General features: G+C 35.3%; 1 long non-coding RNA gene across 2 annotated transcripts; it reads right to left on the bottom strand.

Moving 5' to 3' along the window:
• Positions 1–557: 557 nt before the first annotated feature.
• LOC105853580 lies at positions 558–23,443 on the bottom strand. 2 transcript variants are annotated; one of them, XR_001145403.1, is made up of 7 exons: positions 22,781–23,443; positions 22,081–22,245; positions 15,183–15,364; positions 12,937–13,102; positions 12,503–12,600; positions 6,415–6,476; positions 558–777 (listed from the first exon to the last, which is right to left on the bottom strand). It is a non-coding gene; the product is annotated as an uncharacterized LOC105853580 (long non-coding RNA). The 2 variants fall into 2 exon arrangements; XR_001145402.1 differs by having other exon boundaries at positions 6,415–6,783.
• Positions 23,444–25,309: the final 1,866 nt, after the last annotated feature.

Raw genomic sequence — 25,309 nt, forward strand, 5'->3', positions numbered from 1 at the left:
AAGCTAGGATGTTATACAGCTGAATTTAAAGTGCAAAGTATCTAATCTGTGAATAAAGATAAATGTGTTTGAAAATAATGATAAAGGGAGTAGTGGAAACTACTTCTCTGGAAAATCTTATCTAATAAATTTCAAGTTTCCTTGTAAGATTCCACATTATTTTTACTTACTGTCAATGGAGATACATTTTTGCAGATCTTACTTTGTCAAATATAATCTTGTAATGGCTCCATATCACTACACCTGAGCTAATGGTTTCTCTCAGACAGTACTTTCAACCATTTACAGGGCTGTAGGTCAATACACATTTAAAAATGCTCAGTAGGAAATTTTAAAAGGAATTCCTATTAACTCAAAGGGCTAGCAGAGTATGTCCTAAAATAATGGTCTATAAAATGACATGGTGACTGAAAAGTTCTGTTATTTTTACTTTCTTAACCCTATCTCTTGATTTAATTGCTTGGTTTTATATTGAGCTAATAAGAAATCAGAGTAGTCAAAAGAAATTTAGATATGTACATGTTTTAAACATTTGTTTATTTAAATTTTTTTTTTTATTTGTTTGGTTTATAGGGCCTGGTAGTTGGAGACAATATTTTCACCAAAGTTGACTTCAGGAGTGAGCCAGTGAACCTTTTTTTGTAGATAGAACAAAAACAGGTGAATGACTGTTTTTTTGTTGTTGTTGTTGTTGTTGTTATTGTTGAAGATCCTCAGTTCAGCCTCTGGAGGCTCATTTTCTCTGGTGAATAGGATTGTCTTTGAAGGAAAATATACCTGCAAACAAACAGAAGGTACATGAGTAAAATAGGCTTCTTGGGATATTATCCACATGCCATAAAGCATGTGTATGAGAACAGTGTACTGTATGCTTAAAGAGTAGAATAAATTTTGAAATGACTCCTGAATTGAGGGTAAGTAGATGTACTAATGGAGTAGTTTTCTATCTTAGGTGTCTTCAATCTCTGAAACTCCACATTTACAATGTGGAGAAATGAGAGAGAAATGGAAAAAGATTTAAACAGAGGAGAAAGTAAAAGTTGGTTCCCAGAAGGAAAGTATTAGTGTCCACTTGTATGCTCATTTCTTTTGCTGATGTGGTTTTTAATATTACAAAAATATTCTGGAACAAAATAGGAATGACTGGCTTTGTTAAAAGATGGGCACCAAAAATGTGAGTATGGCCAACAGAAATTTGTTAGTTAAAACAAATGTTCATGGCCCTCCCTGGTGGCATAGCGGGTTAAAGCACAGCACTAAGAAGCTAGGCCACTTCAGCATGAGTTCTAACGCCACCCACCCCAGAGGTGATCCACATGGTGCAGCAGACCTCTCCTGACCCGCCCGCTGCTCCCCTCAGCAGTGTAATTCGTAGATCTGCCTGTTCTGATCCCCACTCTGTCTCTGGTGAATCTTCTCACCCTCCGCATCTCTGGCCTGTACCCCAGTTCTGTATGAATAAATAAATAAATCTTTAAAAAAATAAATGTTCACATTCCAGTAATTGATCAATATTATTTATGGTGAATCATCTTTAAAAGAGGATCTTTTATATGGCACTTACCGTAGTTCCAGTATGGGAATTAAACCAGTTTTAAAATAATTGTGTTAAATATTATGGAGAAAAGGAAGAAGAAAATACTTCATGGGCGTTTATGATATTTAAAACATTGTTTTGGGCCCTCCCTGGTGATGCAGTGGGTTAAAGCATGGCACTAAGAAGCTAAAGCCACTTCAGCATGAGTTTGATCCCTGTCCAGGAGCTGACCCGCATGGCACAGCAGACCTCTCCTGCCTTTGTTTATAGTTTATATTTGTTTATATTTAGTTTACTTTTTATTGGTTCATTTTGTTTACTGTTCTGGATTTAGTCTCTCTGAAGATGGTAAATTTTGATCTCCCTGCTGGTGGAAGCTATTTTCTGACAGGGAGTAATATTTCTCAGGGGCAGATTGTCTCAAATTTATCACTGTCACAAGAAAATGAACAAAGCAGAGATCTTCATGATCTCAGTTCACCATAATCTTCTCCATATATGAAGGTAACATGTGATTGCATAAATATAAATAAAAACCAATATTCTCCTTCCTTAAATGGTCTAATTTATCGATGAGTTCTCCTTTTTGAAGTAGTCATGATTTAAGGTAAACAAAAATGAACTGAGTAAAAGCCTACTTAGAACAAAATGAATTACCCTTTGATATCCAGTGCAGCAACCTACTATTTGAGAAAAAAAGAACTTCACAAAAAGCTTAATATATTCAGGATTTGACAAAGTGTGACCCATTTATTGAAGCAGAAAATGCACCACAGGTTTCTCAGTGCTTCAGTGCTGCCTTTTTTTTTTCCTTCCCAAAGCAGATAAATCATATTTACCAGCCAAAGAAAAGAATTGCTTCTTGAATTACTTAGTTCAGGAAAAATTGGGAGAAGAGATGTGGATCGACAGGTATTTTGACTCAGAAAGATATTTCCAAGAGAAGATTTGCTGGGTCTTAAAGATTTCATAGGGGTGTCAAAATCTGGAAACTCTTTGATGAAATTATATAAAGAAAAGTGGGAGTAACTATTGATTCCTTCAAGCCTGTTAGAGACTGTGTGGACATTTAAGTTTATAAGCCAAATATTCACATGTAATTTTTTAATAGGAAACTTCTAAGATTATTGTTAGGATCTTAAATACATGAGAAAATGAATAAATATCACAATACAAAAAATTCTCTTCTCCAGTGTTAATCTGTGATAGCACATTTTCTATAGTTCTGAACAGACCAGTTGAATTGTCACCTTTTATCCCTAATCCCTGTAACTGCACTTAATACATACTTGTTGCACCAAGGTTTGCCAAGAGTAAGAATGAGGAAATAAAATGAACACATAGGTAATCCTTTTTAAAAGCATATATATCAATGTGTATATTGAAGATTTTTATATTAATAAGTTGTTTGAAATATTATCACTGTTTTCATAAAATAACTCATTCATAGCACTTAACAGTTTTATAAACACCGAAAGTCATGTAATTGTAATCACTATTATTTTAAACATTCCACATGCTGTCAATAATTTAGGAAAATTACTGAGAGACTTCTTAGGCACATTTTTAGATTCTTGAATTTTTATGGTATTTAGATGCATGTTTTAAGCCAAAATCAGAAGTGGTACAGAGTTTTTTAAATAATCTAGGTTTTTAAGAAAATGCAGTTGAAGAAAATAAAATGTAATTTAAAGTTATTTTACTTAGTTCAACTAAATAAAAAAATATAGGCTAAGTTAGTTCTTTTATTCATTTACAATCATTTCCTGATGGAACAGAGCAGATGTAGCTAGAATGTGTTGTATTCACGTACTACAGATTAAATTAAGAAAAAAAAAATTGGCAATGGCTTTTGGGACCCTAGAAAACCTCTTCCAGTCTGAAGCCACAAGGGCAGAAATGATCAATAATAGTAGCCATTTGGTTCATTCATTTCTTTTAATGAACACACTCACAACTCACTAAAAGCATTTTTGCAGGATGGGGATGGATTTCAATTCTCTGGTGACTACAGAAATAGTCTGATAAAACCTCTTTTCCTTTCGTCTTTGTAACCTGGTGCTGTGTAGCTCAGAAAACTATGTCTTTTGGTACAGATTGACAAACAACTATTAGCAAAATTCTCCCCATTATTTTTAATGCAGTTTATTTTAGGAAAACCTCCCCAAACTGTGGATCAGTTTCAAATATTTAAAGTCTGGTAAATGTAAAAATAAAGGCATGAAGAAAAAATGGGCACTGAGCTGGTTAATCATTTCATTAATATTCAATAGTATCATTTCCATTTCTGTAGTCACTGCTCTAGTTCAAGTAAGCATTAATTTGTATCTAATAAAGTGCCATTAATTCTGTGAATTCTTATAAATTGCTTTTGATAAATGAACAACATCTGGATTATTACAACAGCCTCTTAACTTATTCAAGTTTCTCCTAATTATTATCTATTTTGTACCTAACTGCCAGAAAAAAAAAAAAACAACTTGAATTTCCAGCATATTTAATTCCCTGGAAATGAAAGTAAGGTTTCCTTACTTAACAAAATTGAAATTTGTATCTGAGATTAACTTTTTCCATCCATTTTTTCTAGATTCTCATTTTTTTTAGAATGCAGTCAGTCTTATTACATCACCGCATCTGTATTTTTCAAAAAAGTACATTTTAACTTTATCTCTAAAAAACATGTAAGTTTAAGAATTCCAAAGTCAGCCTATTAGCCTATTGAAAAACAAAAATAGAAAATCTCTGTGATTTCAGAAAATCCCCCTAGCATTTCAGGCAGGGATGTCATGAGCAAGAACAGAGAATATGGAGTGAAGGGTAAGTGAGGACAGCTGGTCTCTTCGACAGTTGCTCCTTTTCTATTTTACTGTATCTTCTTTGTGTGAGAGCTTTTAATGATTAGAGATAGTAAATTTTTTCAGAGCATATAAATAGTATAGTTACTGATTAAGAGTAAATTATACATTTTAACCCTTTAGAAAGGGTCTTCAGAGTATTATATTTGCATTTGTATTTTATTTGCAGATGGCATGAGCTTAATGGTATCCCATTCTGACATTTCATGTTTCAAATGGGAAGATGAAGATAAGATTACACTGATACTTCCACAAGGCATGAGAGAGGAGACTGTCAGAGGTATGCTTGTGTGGTCAAAACCTTAATGTGGGTAAATATTACATTTAGAGCTTTTCATCCAGCAGAAAAATGATGACAATTATAATCGAACACACAATAGGATTCTTTAAACACTTAGATTCATAGTTTCTGTGTCACTGTGGAGTTATTTTTGCGAATAATATATTTTTCCTCACAACTCTGCAACATCACTTACAAATTTCTACATCATGGGGCCCCAGGGACTCTGCCCAAGAGTGCTATCAATAAATGTCAACTCTATTATGAAAAACATAAGATCAAAAAAGGAAAACTCTACTGTTTTTCTTCTCTCATGTTGGGAAATACCTCTTCCACTAATACATTTTCCAATTTCTACCAAATTATGTCCTTAACTGAGTCTCAAACCTAAATAGATGTTTTTGTTTACTCAAATCATTATATCCAGGATTGCCATATTAAATTTCTAAAATGATGCTTTATTCATTTTAGTTATGAGTTCAAATAGCATCCCTACAAATGAAAAACAAATCAATATATTTTATTTTAGTTTTTTTAAGATTTATTTATTTATGCATTACAGAACTGGGGTACAGGCTACAGGTGCAGGGGTGGAGAGAGGATTCACCGGAGACAGTGGGGAGCAGAACAGGCAGACTGATGAAAAACACTGCTGAGGGGAGCAGCGGGCTGGTCAGGAGAGGTCTGCCGCGCCATGTGGGTCACTTCCGGGGCAGGCAGGGATCAAACTCTTGCGGAAGTGGCTTTAGCTTCTTAGTGCTGTGATTTACCCCACTGCACCACCAGGGAGGGACTCTATTTTATTTTTAAAGAGCTCCATAATTTGGTTCCCTTTTTACTTTACAAATTTTGATCACCTTTCAGAAATGGGACACCACGTGACACTTGAACATACTTATGTTATTAAGGTGGCTTCCTTTCTCCTGTTCAGAAACTTTATTCTGCAGTGCTCTCCCTTACTTGACCTACTCATATCTGCATCTTGCCCTTCTATGGACTTTCCTTGATTTCCCCAATTAGATCTTACTTCACATACAAAACACACATAGGATTTCCCATCCAATCTTATGATTCAAAACTGTAGGTTATTTCCTCTTTAGCCCCTAGGTGATATTTGGCAACATCTGAAGATAATTTCCCCACAACAGGGGAAATTACCACTAATTTGAAAGAACATTCCTATGTTCATTGTATACTATCTACAATAGCCAAACTATGGAAACAATCTAAATGCCCCAAAGTAGACCAGGGAATCCCAAAGAGGTAGTTTATGTACGTAATAGATATTACTCAGTAATATCTATACCATTTATGACAAAATGGATGGAGCTGGAAGGGGTTATGCTAATAAATTAAGTCAGACGGAGAAAGACAAATACTAGAAGGTGTCAGTTTAATGTGTCATATAGAGGAACTAGGCAAGGGTCAGATAAAGCCATATTCAAAAACTAGCTTTTGAAAGCAAACTGTAGAACTGAGACATTTTTGGGGGTGGGTAGAGGTGAGCATGATGAACTATGGTGATGGACTACGGGTGCATTGGTGGCAGGAGTGTTATGAAAACAGACCTGGAAGCGTGGCAAGGAGTCTATGCTTCCAAAATACAAACAAGAATGTAAGCAACAATGAAAACAATTACCTCAACAAAACTACACAATTAAAAGATATATTAAGATTTATATGGTTTGGAATACCTGGCTCACCATTATTAAAGAATAAGCACAGCAGAAGAAAATACTTACCAGTAAGTGACATTTTAAATGACTTTGATGATTAGGGTTCCTTTAAAGCAATGAGCATTATTCTGATAAAGAAAAAAAATGTATAGGTAATTATACATTTATTATTCACGAGCAAAGAAAAAGCAGACATATTGCAAAGTTCACTTCTTTTCATAGTAGATGAAAAGTGTTGAGTCTAAAGTTTGCAGGGCTAATATGTCTGTTTTTTAATAGTCATCTTCTATCTTTCCTATGGTAGATTTGATGAGTTGTTGTTATACCATGTCACAAACAATTTATTCTTGCTTTCTGAAGGTTTCTCAGCTGCTTGGTCTGTTGCTGGTTAAATCAGCTCCAAATTGTTTGCATTTCTTTAAGTGGAACATCTAGCTGTTGGGCAAAATAAAGCATTAAATTATGTTGCAAACTTGCTACAAATATTTGAAAATTATTGGTATTGGAAAACAGCTTTTTAAAAGTTTTTTTATGAAGTGAGTTGATGAACTTTGCTTACTAACTGGATATCTAGGTTCACATATGTGCAATAGACACCATTAAGTGAAAGAGTGAACAGGGCTAGTGGCTCTTGCTTGAGAGGGGTAGTTCAGACTCTAAGTATTTAGCCTACCATTGAGGACCCTCCCAAAGCTGCTTCTGTCAATCTCTCACAAATGTTCTGCTTCACCTCAATTATTTCACTTCTATTTCCTTGACTACAGTCCTTACTTAAATCTAGGGTTTAGGCTGCTCCCCCAACCCCCAAGTTTTCAAACACAGAATGTACTTTTTGCGCCTCTTAAAAATCAACTGCCTCTCCTTACTGGTTACAATAAACCATACACCTCAAATGCCAAGTTTTCCAAAAAGAGGACTTTCATTCTTTAACCATTCCCCTCACTCTCAACATATTACATCTTATACCACTTAATTAGCTTTTACCATATAGTTGTCACTATACTTGTGAATTATTATTTTTTCTTTTTCCGCAAATTGTAAACTTGTAGTGGTAGACATATTTGAATCACACCCAGCACGCATACATTGTTCTGCACATAGTGATTGTTAATTGTATTGTAGTTGAGTAAATGTTCAATGAATTATGGCTTTCCTTTAGAAATCAATGTAGCAACCTGGTTATAAAATATGAAATGAAATGTGATTTTTCCCAATAATAAATGTCAAGAAGAAAATAAGGGAGAACTGTTACAGATGTAAGAACTAAAAGTGATGTGTGGGTCTCATTTGAACACTGACTTAAACTGTAAAGGAATTATCTTTAACATAATTAGTGATATATGTAAATGAAATAATAGATTATGTGAGGGATCTATAGTCAGAAAAACATACTTATGTCAAAAATAGTGCTTATCAGTAATAAATACTGAATTTTTGACAAATGATATATTTGTAATTTAAATAAAAGTATGTGGGATAATGGTTGGTAACACTTGACAAAATATTGATAATTATTGAAATTGAGTGAAGAACAAGGTGCCTTAAGAAAATAATCTCAGTCATTACTATAGTAGAAGAATAATCTTTCAGTCATTTATTAACTACATGAGACTCTATTGACTTGAGTACATTTTCATTTTATTGTATTTAACGTAACATAACCATTTTAATGTAGAAACATATTAGTTTCACACTGTCTGACTACCTTATAGGTACCAAAGACTGGGATTTTATAAGTGTGGCTTTTTATCCATTTGCAAAGAATCTATTTTTATTATTCACAACTGTCTGATTTGAAGGAGATTAGAGTCACTATAATGGCCAGTCACTGACTCAAAATGGCAGTCTTTTATTCTGAGAATAACCAACAGCCATGTAAACAGTAAGACTAATTTTTTTCTTGTTAGATGAACTGGATTCACTCATCCTCAATATCATTGAAAAGAGGTGATGTGAAGAAAGTTTTCATTTAATAGACATGCCACAGAGCGGCTAAGTTGATGTACAAATTATGGACATGACAAAAGAGCATATGCTGAAGAAAGATGTTAGTTGAATGCAGATGAGTTGGTGCTTTGAATATCAGACTTTGCTATTGTCAGTTTTTCTCTTAGTCATTCCTGTCTTTTCACCAAAGTTGCCTCTTTCCTAGAAAAGTGCATCTTTATGACTGCTTCAGTTGATGGTTCAAACTGTACCCTTAGTATGCCCAAATCCATCTTCCAAAAGAATGAAGTGTGTTTTAATCTTATACTCGATATGCAAAGATAGTCTTCAAAGAAATCTTCTGCCCTCTCAGTTTCCAGCTACCTTTATGTCCTTCCTTCCACACCTCCATTTTTCTATGGAGTACTTCAACAGCTTTCCATTTGGTCTTTTTGCTTCTAGTCTGTTCTCTTCCCATCATACATTAACAGGTGGTTCTTAAAATATGACACTTATCAAACCTTCTCATATTCAAAAGCTTTCAATGGCTCACTGTTACTTCCAGAGTCCATTTTTATTCAATCAATGTTCCAGGCCTCATAAATCTGTCTGGAGTCTACATTCTAATTGTGACTTATTTTAAGCACATGAAACTGCAAACCAATGAAACTAATTAGAATTTCCTGAAACTACCCTAAACTTTCAGGTCTCTCTTCTCTGCTTATAGTGTTCCTATTATATATGATAGTTCTTTCAATACATTTCTATTTGAGACACCTCTAATTTAATTCTTTGATTATTCTTTAGCATAAGCTGTTTCCTAGAACTTGTCAGAGTCAGCCCTTTTCTATAAGGCTAGATAGCACTTCATGTGTATCTTTCTTAGGATATTTTCTCTTACTTCCTCTCCACATAGAATGAGCTGTTTTCCTTCAATCAAACACTATTTTGAGAACACAATTTACCTTATTTCATTTTTATGTCCCTAGTTTCTTGCACAGTGGTCATGCTTGGTAACTAGTGGTCAATATGTTTAGTAACTATTGATTAAAGGATGGGTTGAAGGAACACTCCATGCTTTATGCAAAGACAGAAAATGCAAGCACTGCTTTCACAAATTTTAGATATTATATTTAAATTCTAGCTGTCAAATATATCACTACTATTAATTGGGTTTATGCCAGGCATTAATTTCATTCTTTTCACTGTCATATTTAATTCTCTCAATTCAGTAACTTACTAGATGAGTAACTTAGGTGAGACTTAGAGTAAGTAACTTGTCTGTATATGGCTCTGATTAAAATCCAGGTCTGCTTTAAGTAAAACCTAGTTTGTTTTATAAATATTACTTTCCTCTTATTAAATGTGTTTGGAAATTTTCAATTTAAGAGACATAACCTATTGGATTTTTCAAGAAGTTAAAAAACTTAAACAGATGACATCCTCTTCTTTAACAATAGCAACTTTTCTTGATTTTTATTTGCAGTATTTTAGTTTTTATTTTTACCTGCAAGGTGGGATACTCACTTTCTTATATTTATCATATTCATTATTTCCTTTATTACATAGTTTCTTACATGGAAGGATCTCACCTATTAATTTTACTTGAAGAAATTTAAATATAAAACCCACCTCTTACATAACAACTTGCATTTACTTCCCTAAATTAGGCACGGCACATGAGCATATACACATAGAATGTGACTAAGTTCTAACCCATGTTCTAATCTACTTTTTGTATTTTTCTCAGAACCAATTTCTGAGTTTTGTAAGAAAATCAATTTTATTATCATATAGTCTCAATTTCATCTTGATCCAAATAGTTTTGATTCTTTCAAAAATTCTTCAACATTTAAATCATCATGGAGTTACTTAAAGTGTAGTTATTTAAAAAACAAATTTATTGATGTGTAGCTTCCAATGTGGCGACTAAGTAGAGAAAGTGTGTATTTGTGTGTGGATGTGTAATTTGACATATAAATGTTTTTAAATTCGTATTTCCCTAGTTTCCATTTACATCATAACTACTAAGTTACTTTTATATAACAGAAATTTCCAGATTTGAAAAAATTCTTCTGAGAATGGGAGAATAAATGTTTTCATGAAGGAAATATGCTATTTGAGTAGTCCATATGGCCTTGGCACAAGCAGAAAGATAAACTATGATATTCCAGTTTAGTATTTTCCAAGGCATTTCTGGAATGCTATTCCCGCAAGATGTTATTGTGTGTGGCATGGCTAGAGGGAAGGTTGGTGCTCAAATTGTTGACAAAATTATTTCCTTTTGTAGACTTAAGGAGCATTAAAGGTTCAAAAATATCTGCCTCCCACAGGGATCTCCTTTATGTTCCCAATTCATCTGATGAGGGGATCTCCTTTATTTTCCTATTAAAATTTTTGACTACACCCTTCATTTCCAGTGTACATAGAATGATGCTGTTTACGTTGGTGATTGAGATGATTTTAGCATCCCACATATGCCTTTCAATAAAAACACACATTTTGTGTCTTGAACAATTTTTTTTTTGTATTTTTACTCAATTTACTGTTACAAGTTGTCTGATTATGGAAATGCATTTAATCCCTTCATAAAGTCGTTGAGAAAATCCAGTGAGTTGTCTATGGAAGGTGCTTAATGGGGAAATGTCCAGTCACTCGGTGCTGGGTGATCTTGAGCAATAAATTCTTGTAGCCCAGCTGGGAAACATGAATATTTCCACACTGTGGAAATCTTTTCTTTCACTAGTCTTCACTTACAGGAATATTATGTAAATGAGCACACAGTGCAAACAGAGGTATTTTTTCCCAGGTGAACACTAAATAAGTTCCCATGACACCAAGCACCTTCAAACTGAATTTGAGCTCTTCCAGATTCAGTTGAGGAGGCGGATGCCTACAGGGCCAGATACACACAGTATGTGTCTGTGCCTCAGAGGATAACTAAACTACTTGTTTTCTCTTGTGTTGCTTTTTTATGGGTAAAAAAAAAAAATACACAAACTCCTTCCAAAGGACTATTCAAATAACACATTTTCTTCATGGAAACTTCTCTGTTTTTCTCATTTTCAGAAGTTAGATTTCTTTTCAATGCTGGATCATGTGTTACATAAGAAAACAAAAACAAAAAAATTACATAGGCATTATGCCGGTGTGCAAAACGGATTGCATTTGGGAACCATAGAGCTATGTCTCAATACATATTTTTGTCCATTACTAAGAATAGAGTTAAAGAATTGTGAAGACTCTGGCTGTTATAATTTGGTTTTTGCAAATGTTCAACAAAAGTCTCTGAGGTTCCCTGGCAACCATAAGAACATCCTCACCTTCCAGAAAAACACGCTTCATTTACCTATGCAACCAGAATGATTTATTAGGTATTAGGATTCTTTTTGTATCTAACTTTTATCAGAAAAAAAAAAGTAGAAAATTAGTAACCATGGTACACATTTAAATATGCAACCTGTATATTGCCTTTATAACCTTTGCTGTTATGGATCTAAAGATAAAATAACAGAAATGATTCTGAAAGAATTCTGTAAATGGTACATCATTATGAAAACATGCTTACTAATAGCAACATTAACAAATTAGTATGTAGGGATTTTTATGGTTAAGTCTATAATTTTACTTGTTTATATCTCAAAGGAGGGCCCAACTTCAGTGAATATTTTCATAAACAAGTATCAATAAGTCAATAAAGCATAATGTTTATGTAAGTGAATATGTAATTATCTACAGTTACATATAATTGTAGATAATTACATAACACATACAGAATTTTAAACATTTGTTAACCATTTCTCCTTCCTGTTAGAATGAATTCAGCTTAGTTATTAGCTGTGACACAGCTTTTAAACAATCACCTGTGACACATCAAATTTATAAATAATTGTGCTTCTAATAACCAATAGAAAAATGCTAGTTATCTTTTGTACTGAAAGCTTTTGTTAATTACGTCTTCCAGCCAATTTTGCATCATACCAAAGGAAGTGGAGGGTTGTATCACCTTGTGTTGGGAGGCTTTTTATGGACACAAGTTTATATTACTCTTTAGCCTCCATGGTCTCTTATGCATTCCATTTATTTATTTTTTTACTATGAAATAATCATGTATGCCTATTCTTCCTTAGTCATTAAGTGCTTTGATGCAGAGGTTACAGGCTCCTCTAATATAGTTCTTGTATTCTTAGGCCAAATTGTATGATGAACATGTGTGGTGGTAAGATACCTGGCAGCAATGATGTAACACACCCACAATGTTCTTGGACAGGATGAACCTTCTATGATAATCCAAAGATAACAGCACTGGGATTACAGAAAGAGGATCTAAGTAAGAAGAGAAAATTGTCTCAGAGCTGATTCATCTAGATATTATACAACTAGACCCAAATACTATTATTTCTTTTAAGTTTGTTCTGAGGTGAAACCCAATTAATATGTAAACATTATGAGATATACTTTAAACTGTTTGACAGTATTATGCTATCAATTTATGAAGCTGGCTGCCTTCATAATTACTTGAAATATTTCCCTATCTAGCCTATCATCTCTTTATATAGCTTCCATTGCATAACAGATAGTGAGGCCAATATCCCAGTGTCTTTATTTAGAGGAAGAGTAGAATCTAATTACAGATTGAGAAAGAAGAGTGGATGCTAATACCATTATCATGAAAACAAAAGATGATCTGATGTCCCATAGACATGTTCGGTCCAGTATCACATGATCAACTCCCTTCTATAAGTCCATTTAATACACCAGATTGATTCATTGGTTTGTTCAGTCATTCAGATATTTATCACTCTATATCAGGTGATGGGGTTGATCCCTGGAATTCAGAGATGAATACATTTCATACATTAAAGCACTGAAAACACATGGAGACAAATAATAAACAGATACTCTTAATAATGTGGTAGTGCAATAATAAAGAACAGTGACAGGAATAGAAAAAATGGTAGCTGTTCTAACGCGACTTGGCTTAGTGGTGAGGAAGAAGAGATAGGGTCCTGTCCTTGATTTTGCAGTGTCTGGCCTCAAGTGTACAAAATTAATAGAAATTAACTAAGTGATTATAGGTACACGTTTTTCCTTTTTACCCAGGCTCACATATTTTTAACTCCAGATTTAGCTTGGGCCCTTCTGCCTTTTATGCACTCCCCCTGATTGTCACTGATTCTCAGGGCCTTAAAGCCATTTCTACATTAAATATTTCTAGTTAAGATGTGAGGGCAGGTTTTTTATTTTTTAAATGTCTATAGGGGGTTCAAGGGATTTTACAGTTGATCAAGGAAAAAGATGTACATCACAAGGTGGCAGTACTACACACAAAACCTGCTTCCCAGGTTCAAAAGGTGAAGTGGGTAAACATTAGATTTATTTCCCTGGTGGATTTTTTTAGCTAATCCTTCTAGCCTACAGGGAGGAAATAAATTACCCCAAGCCAGTACAGAGAGGCCATCTTGGATTAACTTCTTTGACAGCTTCAAGTCACTATAATCACATGTTTATATAACATCTTCATTGGGGTTTCACATAAATATGAGAATAACCTGATCAAGATAAAATGCCTAGTATTTCTTTAACTTTTTTTTTTTTTTGTCTCAGTAAGTGGAATTATCATGTACTATTTGAGCCAGAAATTTAAGAGGCATACATAGTTCCTTCTAACATAGTCCACTATCAAATTCTGTCATTTTAGTTCCTAAGTACTCCTCATTTCTAGTTCTCTGTACCACCACTGTCAATAGTCTAGTTTAAGCCACAAATATGTTTTTTGGGATTATTTTAATAATAATCCAAAGGTGATGATGCATCATAGCATTCTCGAAACAGTAATTGGGGTTAACTTTTGAAACAAATTTTGTCCTTCAGATGTTGCTTAAATGTCATTTCCTCAGAGAAGCTTCCTGTAATTGGCCTAACATGGTCCTCACCCTCCTCACTATCCATTCCTATTCTGTCTCAAGTGTTCCATTTATTTCTGGCAATGATCTCAGTTCATAATTGAGATTTTGTGTGTTTTGTTTATTGCTTCAAAGTCTCTCTAGATACCAGGTTTCATTAAAATAGAGACTTTGTCTTGTTCATTACCTTTAAAATCTAATTTCTTGTGTAGTTCTTGGGATATAATAGGAAGCTATAATAAAATACTTGTTAAATAAAACTTATACATACCTTCATAAAGAACAGATAAGCTGGGAGGGTTCAGTCAGGTGGGGAATGTTTTCCTCTCACTTTTTTAAGAGATGTCATTGTATTTTGTTATGTGGCTATACAATATGGGAAACTTAATAGTGCCTTTCTTGATGAGGAAAAGAATTCCAAATACCATGGGAATATGAATAGTTTTTGAAAGAACAAGTTTGAAAATTAAAGTTAGATCAGCTGTGATTGCTTAGCAAGGATGGGGAGTTTAAACAGTAGATTGTAATCAGCTGTTTCACAAGTTTTTAGATGAAAGAAAATGAAATAAAAGTAATCACCATTAAGTGTTTTAAAGGTAAGTATAGAAAGTCCTTATCAGGACTAAGAATGAAGAAAAACTAATTTTCAAAAGGACATAACAAAATCTTAGAACCCTACTTCCTACCTTGCCATTTTACATGTCAATGTGTCTTTGGCTAAACTTCTTATATGTGTATCACTTCTGTTTTTCTCTCCTTGCTCAGTCTTAATGGAATAGTAGGTATCATTACATCCTTTATTAGAACTGGAGAGTGGCAAAAGTAATGATTGGAAAATGAGAATATGATTAGTGAACATCTATTGTTCACTATAAATGAAATTTATTGTTTACTATAAGTGCAACACAAGTACGTGTATTAACTTATTTGCTAGTAAATCCTGAGTTAGGTATCATTTCCATTTTATAACCAGGGAAAAAGAAACAAAGCAAGATGACCTACCTTGCTTACTACCTCACAGCTGGAAAACAGCAGAGCCAGGATTTGGAACTGGGCAGCCTGACTCACCATCCTCTACATTCCTGTATTTAGATCCCACTCTTTCATTTTATCATCTCAACTTTTATTTCTGAGCGAGGCATGCATATGTTATAGATACATTCTAAAGATATCAGGTTTGTGCTCTAGAGAAGAGAAAAGAAAGAAGGTTGCTACAATAAAGGTAGGAATGAACACTTAATTTTTTGTTACACTGGTAGCAATCATTAACTGTTCCCTAATTTTTTTTTTTATTAATGGGTAATACCAACGCTGGCAAACAGAGACTCTTTTCATCTTTCACTTTCCCCTCTCCAGAGGCAAAATCAACCAAGAAGTCTGACTGAGACCCTCTCCCTAGGATGAGACAGATTACAAATTTAAGAAGTTCTGGTAGCGAGAAAACCACTGACTCCCTTTTCTACGCTTGTTAATTCTCTCCTCTTTACGCTTTTTGATCAAACTTAAGATCTGGCATGACTAAGAGTGAAAAGAATTCTTTGCTCTTATAGATTCATTCATTCAACAAACACATATATGTATATCTGCTATGTGTCAGGTTCTGTGTTAGGCTTGGGTGTTAAGTGATGAATCAAGTCATGGTGAAGAAAATCTGTGGAGAAAAAAAAGTGAGAAAGTATATACTAATTTATAATGGAGTATACCTGAAGCTTATATAATGTTCTAATGTTACTTCAATACAAAAATAATAAAAATTTTAAATATTCCTGAGGGGGAAAACAAAACATAAAAAGCACTTTGCACATATAGGTTCTTTTGGCATACATTATATATATACAGTATATGCTTTATATCTATCAGATATCTTACAAATTTGTATAAATCTAAATTTACTTTAAGTATTTGATATATGTATATAACTACAAAGTATCCTGAGTTGCTATGAAAGTAATTAACAAGTGCAGTGGCCAGGATCGAGTTAGCAGTAGTGGGAATTACCAGAAAAGTGAAAGGGAGTCCCTGATAGGAGTTCAGATGAGAGATATTCCTGACTTCAAAGAAAGAAGAGAAGGGTCTCAGAGTCCCTGTACTCTGAACCTGTGGTCTAGAATAAAGAAATAACATGGGGAGGCCCCTGGTGTGGTGACTGAGTATTCTATATCTAGCCATAGAGCCAGTACTCCAATGTGTTTTTGGATAGGATCTAAAAATACTACACACTGGTTGTGCAAGGGGTGAAATTTCATCACTATCAAGCTATCTGCAGCCACTACAGCAGAAGTTCTATCCCCAGCCAGGGAGTTGACACACATGGCACAGCAGACCTCTTCTGTCTTGCTTGCTGCTCCCCTCAGCAGTGCATTTCAGTACATTTGCCTGCCTGTTCTGCTCGCCCCCCTGTCTCTGGTGAATCCTCTCACCACCCTGCCCCTCCCTGATGCCTCTGGCCTACACCCCAGCTCTTGTATGCATAATGAAATAAATATTAAAAAAATAAAAATACTACACAGATATTGATGGAATCTAGAAGACACTTACTTTACAAGCCCATGTTCTGCACATGCTGTGCAGAGATTTAAAAGAAAAAGTACCTCTGACCGCAAAGCACTGAGTCTAATTGGGTAGAATAAACAGATGCAAGAGAAATGACACCAGAGGCAATGGACCAAAATGTGCAAAGAGAGCCATTATAAATGGAAGAAACAGAGCATGGTTGAGCTCATCCTTTTCAAAGGAAATGAGTTAGAGACATGGCATTTACTTAATTGATGGCAGTCAATGGGAATATATTTAGATGGACACTGAAAATGAGGGCTTATATTTAGGAAGACAAGCATAGACAGAAAATGCAACTGCTACTGAAGGAGAGCATAAACAAGGCAGATATTTTAGAAAACTTGCTCTATAGTTGTTAAAATGCTACAAGAGAAATGGTATCATTATCATAATCAATTCTCCTATATGTGAAGCCACAAACACCAGACATTTTGTGAAGTAAGTTATTCCTAGTACAAAAAACCACACTAAACAAAAACACATTTCTAAGATTCTAATGGTAATTTTTGTCCAGCATAAAATCATTCAGTGTTGATCATAAACAGCTCACCAATACATTTTGAGTGATTCCTAAGTGCCCTGGAAGTTACAGAATACTGGGACAGCAAAGATGAAACACAATTCTTTCATTATGGAGCTATTTGGACTCCAGATAGAGAGACATAAATTTATTTCATATAATGCAATACAGGTCATAAACAGGGACAAACAAGCTCACCCAGACAATGGACAGAAAAATTCAGAGCTCACACTTTGGAAAGATGGTTATTTGATTGAGAATTTATACCCAACAAAATTAAATAAAAGAAAAAGTATCTCAGGAAGGGGGTAGTAGCCTGAACAATGAATATATTTGACTGTTGGAGAAAATCTGAAAACTTTAGAAAAATGTTATTTTTCAAAATATAGCATTAGTGTATGTTTTAATGTTCAAAGTTTAAAATAAGTTTACTAAGTGTGTCTCAGACATACAACTCTAGTTGATACTTTTGGATGAAGGGTATATTTATAGAACTAATTTAAACCCCTTCAAAACATTGGAAGAGAGGGAGTAGTTTTATGTTCTATTTCCTTTCTTGGAAAGGAAGTCGGGGGATAGTGTTAGCCTGTTAACAGCTCACATATCCATATCCCAATCCTGCCACTCACCTATGTGGAAATAATCTGGAGATTCTGTCATCCTTTCTGACATTTGAGGAAGGCTGGTGCTAACATTTGAGAAAAACACCATCAGTAAGTGAATTTGTGGGGGTGGCCTAAAGAGGGGGGCAAGGCAGAGCAAAATCAATAGAAAGTGAGTCTTGTCACTCTCAATGCTAGCGAAAGCAAGGGAAAATGCTTTGTCTCTGCTTCCCTCTCAGACACAGGGTACATGGCAGGCCCACGGTCAGACCATCATTAAACTAAAGAGACAGTTTAGAGGGAAAAGGGATTCCACAGGCTCAGGTTCCTGAAAGGTCTTTTTTTTTTTTTTAACTTTATAATAGTTTATTTTTACATCATTTTGTGCCTTTTTGCAACTGCACTAAGAATTAGGTGCTACTTGCCTAAGAATTTAGTTGAGCAGGTGTCTTGTGTTAGATTTCCGATCCATCAGGGTAATCAAGGAAAATAGGATTTGCTTGGAATATTCAAATAGGACTCTAATGCAGCGAGTTGATCAAGTCATGAAACAGGTTGTGAAAGACTCAGAAGTGATCCAAGAAAAGTGAACAACCCAGAGTCAGCCACAGAAGTAATTCCAGGCTGGACACAGGGGATGAGGAAATACAACTGTAACACAGGAGCCCCAAGTGAGAACTGCAACCATAGAGGGTGTCAGTGACGAGAATGGCAGTGATGAGGCAGAGACAGAGCTGCTGCTGCTTGAGAAGAGGTAGGAGGCAAACTGTCAGGAGACATACCCTGCCTCCTGATTCTCACACTCCTGTCTCCTGCCCCTGTCTCCACACCCAAGCCCGCACTGGCAGACGCACAGATTTTCCCCTTCTTGTTCCCTCCCTCTTGATGGAGCAAGGAGGACAAGGGCTGGATCCAAGGGCAAACCTACCTAAGATCAGATTAGAAGAGTAACTTATTGAAATCACAGGCTTTTCTTGTTTGGGTAGAAGGCCATGGTGAAATAGGAACATTTGCATATGCAACCAGAAAAGTTGTTTCAATCTGGCTAGTAATACTCATCGGAAACAAGAAACTAATTTTTTTTTCTCTAAAAGAAATTGCATTTTAATGCCCTACTTTGTAAAATTTAGCTTACATGTAAGCTTTTGTTTGTTGTGCTAGAGCATTCTACAAACCAGAAAATCCTTGAATTATCAAACAAAAGCTTATTTGCCTAAATTACCATGCTGGCCTGACACTGAGATGTGGGGGTTTGTTTTGAGTTTTTTGTACATTTTGTGACCTGCAGTATTTTGATAAATGCCATTGCCTAAAACTATTCAGTGGGAGGTTTGGGCACCATCTGTGTTTGTTTCTGTAGGAGCAGTAACTGCCTAGAGAAAAATCTGATGCTCATTTCAAAGATGCAGTATAAACAAAATCCAAGATGATGCCTTAACATAATTATTCCACCTTTCATTTACACAGTGCTTTATGCATTTCAAAGTGATTTGATGTGCTTTCATTTAACAGATTTCACCAAACTTGTAGAACTTGGATATAGGCTTCTAAAAAAATATAAAAACTCAACAAAGAAAATAATACTGACATTAGGCAGTCTTTTAGGAGGCTATAAAAAACCATATAGCTTATCTGTGTTGCTCACAGAAAATACTTATTGATCACTAGCTCTGTGTATGACATGTTCTAAAGTGCATCACATATTTTAACTCACTTATTTAATCATCAGAATAATCCAAAGAAGTAGGCATTATATGTTATATTCAGGATAGGGATACTAAGGCATAGAGCTATTAACTGACAGCTGATAAGAAAGAATCTGAGCCTTGGCAGTCTAAGAGAATACGATCTTAAGTGTGTCTTCCTTAAGTATGTACTTTGCAAGCAACTTATTTCATCAGACATTTGTATTGGGGTTCTCGTAAAATATTCACATAACTCAGTGTGTTGGCAAGCCAATTCACTGACATTCTAAAAAGAGATAGCCCTGATCTGTAACATGCTTGCAGGGCAAATAGAATTAATCAAGCTTTTTATGCCACTAGCCTCTATGGCTGTCACTAGTGGCCTTGACTGTGTTCATTCAGAAGGCGTTTGGGAGCGTGGGTTGGGGGGACAGGCATGTCTGATTGTGGACCCATGGAGTGTGAGTGTGGGCACGTGTAAGTGTGCACACCTGAGCCTAAAGGCCAGGGACATAAGGATGGCCATGAGAAGACATTTGACTACAGAGGAGGTAAGACCACAAGAGAATGCCAGAGAAAGAATAAACATTCATGGCAGGGCTGGGAAGCTTGGTTGTCTGCTTGCCTCCTAGACACCCCACACCAGCTCCCTGTCTTGCCAGTCTGTGGGCTTGCCACAACAGTACAGTAGTCTGAATGGCTGTGTCACCCTTCCTACTTGCCCCCATCTCTATTCACATATTCATATCCTAATGTCTAACATGATGGTGTTAGAAGGTGGGGCCTTCAGGAGCTAATAGGATCATAAAGGTAGTTCCCTCTTAGATGGAATTGATGTTATAAACGAGGTCCCACAAAGCGCTCTGGCCACTTAAACCATGTGAAGACACAGAAGGGTGCATCCCACCTGTCACCAGGCACATGTCTGATCTTGGACTTTTAGACCCCACAACTGTGAGGAATACATTCTGTGGCATTTCTCAAAGCTATAGCCACTCACCCAGTCTGTGGCATTTTCTCAAAGCTATAGTGACTGCCAGTATAATAGTCCCACAAGGATTCCCTTCAAGTGACCAAAGTAACATAACCAAGGCTTATGTGAGAAGAGATACATGTAAACAAATTACTGAGTCTGTGGCCCCAGCACACACTGGCTGATTACTGCCAGTCATGACATGGATGCCACAGAAGTGATGACCCATTCCCAAAATATTCTCCAAACACTAATTCATTGTTTTCAGCTGTTTTATCCAACTCAATCTGAATTAAACTGTCTTCATGGATGGAGCTGGAAGGTATTATATGCAGTGAAAGAAGTCAGAAGGAAAACAAAACATATCAAATGGTTTCAGTTATAGGAGGAATTTAAGAGAACCAAATAAGAAAGAGGTTAAAAAAGTGTATTGTTATTATAATACAAAACACAACTAAACAAAAACAAACAATTATAGAACAGCAAGATCCTACAGGGGAGGGAGACAGAAAGGGATCAGAAGGAGGGAGGAATATGGGGGGCTATGGGGATGACAGGTGGGGGAGAGGGGAGTAAACATTGTTGTAAAGTGAATCATAATGTAAATAGATAACTAAAAAATAAAATTCATCTTTTAAAAAAACTGTCTTAGAGTCATGTTTTATCAGTACTTATAAAGAATTTTGTAGTGATGTTTATTTTTGATCTATTTGTCACTGATGATAATCAGGCTTGTCTGGAGTGAGGCAATCACAAAGCAACTGTGTTCTACAAAAAAGGATTAGAAAGTACGTGGGGAAGCTTGTGAAGTGTTGCTCCTCTCCAGGCACAGGTTTGGTGACTTTGCTTGTTTTTCTCTCTGGAGAGGCTGCTCGGAGGGTTTTACTGCTCATCTGGGCATGTGCATGGACACAGAACTCCCTGCTGTTAAGACTTGCAACTTCTTTGCCTTTTCTACTTTTCATTCAGTCTTTATTGGGAAAGAATTATTATTACTATTGTTTTTGCCTAAGAGCTTATAAACCAATGATTGTGGAGAGTTTTTACCAACTCATTGGTTCTGGATAAAGAAACAAACTAACAAAAACTTTTACAGGTATGATAACTGATCCTTCAAATGGAAGTCACTGAGATCTACCCATAAACAAAGTGGCATACATAAACCTAAAGTTCAAATGTTTCAACAGACAAATATACCATAGACTTTGGGTGATCCAGATACCAATACCTAAGCTAAAGATCTAAGATTGCAAATGTGATTAAAACAGAGTCCTGCTCTTTGGCAGTTTATAGTCTAAATTGCATTTAATCAATATGTTCATATTTCTTTATTACAGATATTAATGCAATCTATAATATACAAGCTTTCATGTGAGACTTTAAATTTAAGTCACATGTAGCAACATCTAAGATGTGGTAGAAGATATCTAACATTTATTACTACAGGTTTTATTATTTTTTCCAAACCAATTAGGGACCTGAAATGCAGGAAAAAAAAAACTTTAAAGGCAAAATTTAATTTTTAACTGAAAATCAAAAGGAAAGAAAAAGTTGTTTGACCTACCTTCCATCCATATTTGATCTTTCACTTGAATCTTATATTTTCTATGAAGTCATCTCTTTCAATTCTAGCTCAAACTAAGCTCTTCTTTTTTAATCTGCACAATTAACTTGTTAATACGCTCCATTATTTTTTAATCCAGTGGTTGTTATTCATAGTGCACTTCACCTGTGGGATTTAAAAATACACTTTCCCAGGCTCCATGCTCAGACACCCATCTAGTCAGTACCATCAAGTATGGCCCTGGCATCTGCAGTTTTAGAACACATCATGCATAAGGGACTCCCAGCTAAAAGTCACTGTTCAAATGACACTACACAATTTCACATAATCCACATGTGTACACATTGTATTCTTGTACCCCAAGTGAATTGTAATCATGTTGTATATAGTCACAGTTATCTGTCAGTTAGTATAGTCACTTTGTTCTCTGCAACACACAGAACTTACTTTGCACCAGTAAGTATTTTCATACTGCTTATTTGAAAAAAATGACCAGGGATTTGCCTTCCATAGCTTCTATATAATGCCATCATATCTATTTCTATTCATAATTTTCATACAGTGGTAGAGTAGATTTTATTATAAGCAAATTTCCTTTACTTATATTAATATTGCTTTTCAGAAAGCTTCTAAATTAGGAACTCCCTAAAGAATTTCAGAAAAACATGTTTTTTTTCTGGTACAGTGGAATTTAACTTACAGTAGTTCAAATTCAAATTATCTTCTTTTTTTTGCCTATGGTGAGGAAAAAAACAAAAGAGAAGTTTATAAAATGTATGCTTTTAGGAAACATTTGACTGTATAAACGATAACATGAACATAAGATATTGGGGAACTCTGTTGGCTCTTAAAAATTTCCCTCAGCATTCAGGTCTGGTGCTTTATATTCTGATATAGTTACTCCCAGAAACATACAATATAGTGATAGACTGTCAGGATTAGAGAGATCTCCTGAGAAGATTTGATTTCCCCAATCTTCATTTTTTGAAGCCTACGATCAATTTAGGGCTAATAGCTAACGTAAATCATGCACATTGGTGGGGCTCACAAAAGTTTTAGGGGTCAGTTAGACAACACAAGGAAGCCCCAAGTATAGGGATGGTATAAACTTGTCACTTACCAAATCATTATTACTATCACTGACATAGTAACAGTAATATCCCAAACTGCAACCCAGCTGGCTTTTACTTCAGTTCAGTGTTTTCTTCCTGACTTTAAAATATAGATTTTTTTTAAATAAAAAATTGTTATAGTGACTAGGAAGAATAACAAAATAGAATTAGTGAACAACTTTGAATTCATTAAATAAAAGCAAGTCTTTCATATTGATCTAAGAACAGGAAGAAAGTTTATCATCTTCTCGCATATATTAGGGAGTCAGACCTTTGTCTGAATCCAGGTTTGTTCACAATATGTCACCACTCTAGTCTTTGTTTCTTTAACTATAAAATAAGGCAATAAAATACCTCCTCATTGGATTATTGTGAAGTATTCATTATAACATAAAAGAATTTCAAAGTCTTTGACATCTAGCAGTCTTCTAATAAAAGGTATTTTATTATTAATAACATTTCATTATCATTTTTAGGTAAGCTTCCTATAATTTCTTGTCCATACTGGGACACATCTGAGAGTGAAAGACGGAGCTACTATTACCCTGGGACAACAGGCATAAACCAGGATGCAGAGTCACAATATTTTCTTGATAAAAGCCAATTCCTGAGGGAGTGTTATATTTTGCAGGGCAACTGAAGTGGAATTCTTTGGAAAGATGTTCAGTATGGGTCAGATTCAAGGTGGGAGGAAAAGCCTTCTTCCATTTCTCCTGAGACAAAATGGAGGACGTGTATTGTTTTTACAATATGTACAAATTAGTCTAAGTCTTTCCTAGTGTCCCCTGAAGACCTGGGCCTGGGAAATGCATTTTCATGTAATTTTTAAAAAATACTTTCAAAAGAAATTTTCTGAAATCACACATGCATTTCCCTGTTTCATTAAAGAAGCATACATTGTAACTTGCACTCTCTAAGTTCTTTAAAAATAAGTGTACAAGACAGAAACAGAAACTTCTCTTTTGAATGTTTGATACATTTGATTATGGCTATACTGCTACCACCCTTCCAGCCATACTGTGCTCTGTTCCACTCCGATCCATCCACCCTATGTCATTCTACAAACATGTATGGCAAGACTATAATATACTGGCGTTCTTGCTGGTAAAACTGAATTAGGACAAGAAAAGAGATGTTGCTGGGAAAGATGATGACAGTAACTCTTTAGACAAAGGCTATCTAAACAGCCATTATGTTTGGCAGATGACATTTCCTTCCTCAGGAAACTTTGCCCCGCCCCCTTTTCCCTGTATAAGAAACACTGTGAATATTCAACATATTCTTTCAAAAATATACTTCCTCATTAACTGATTTTTGTTTGGGTTTGACTTTGTAATATAGAAATTAGTAATATCAAGTTCTGGTGATGTAAGGCACATAAGAATCATGAGCATATGAGAATCAACCCATTACTGCCACACAATGGACTATTGGGGTACTAAGGGGTGAGGTGGTGGTGAATGCAATAGGTGACAATACCTAATGGGGGTGTACAAATATTATCTCAGTTAAAAATAACAAAAAAATAGGGCTCTCCCTGGTGGTGCAGCGGATTAAAGCACAGCACTGAGAATCTAAAGCTGCTTCCGCATGAGTTCGATTCCCCCCTGCCTCGGAGGTGATCACACGGACCTCTCCTGGCCTGCCCGCTGCTCCCCTCAGCAGTTGTACTTAGTTGATCTGCCTGTTTTGTTCCCCACTGTCTCTGGTGAAGCCTCTCACCACCCCTGAGCCTCTGGCCTGTACCCCAGTTCTGTATGCACAAATAAATCAATCTTTTAAAAAAAAATAACAAAAGTATGGAACAAATCCAAAAGTTTCTCACATGTCTGGCAATAGTTTAATGTCCCACTTAGCACCTATCAACAGCAAAGGCCTGCTTTATCATTTAAACATTTTTTTGGGGATCTCATTATTAAGTGTTCTATAGCTATAAGTAGAGTGCATAAATGAAATTACAAATTGATGATGAGACTCACCTCTACTGTTAAAAATACTGAACTTCCAAACAGGCAGTGGCAGATTCCAACTTTTGGTTTTCCTATCTTACATCTTCACCTATAGTCCCAGATGAGCAGAAAAACTTTATAGCATCATGAAATCACACAAATAAGTAT

The sequence above is a fragment of the Condylura cristata genome, unplaced genomic scaffold (assembly GCF_000260355.1).
Source record: "Condylura cristata isolate star-nosed mole 26May11 unplaced genomic scaffold, ConCri1.0 scaffold00001, whole genome shotgun sequence".
NCBI classification, from domain to species: domain Eukaryota; kingdom Metazoa; phylum Chordata; class Mammalia; order Eulipotyphla; family Talpidae; genus Condylura; species Condylura cristata.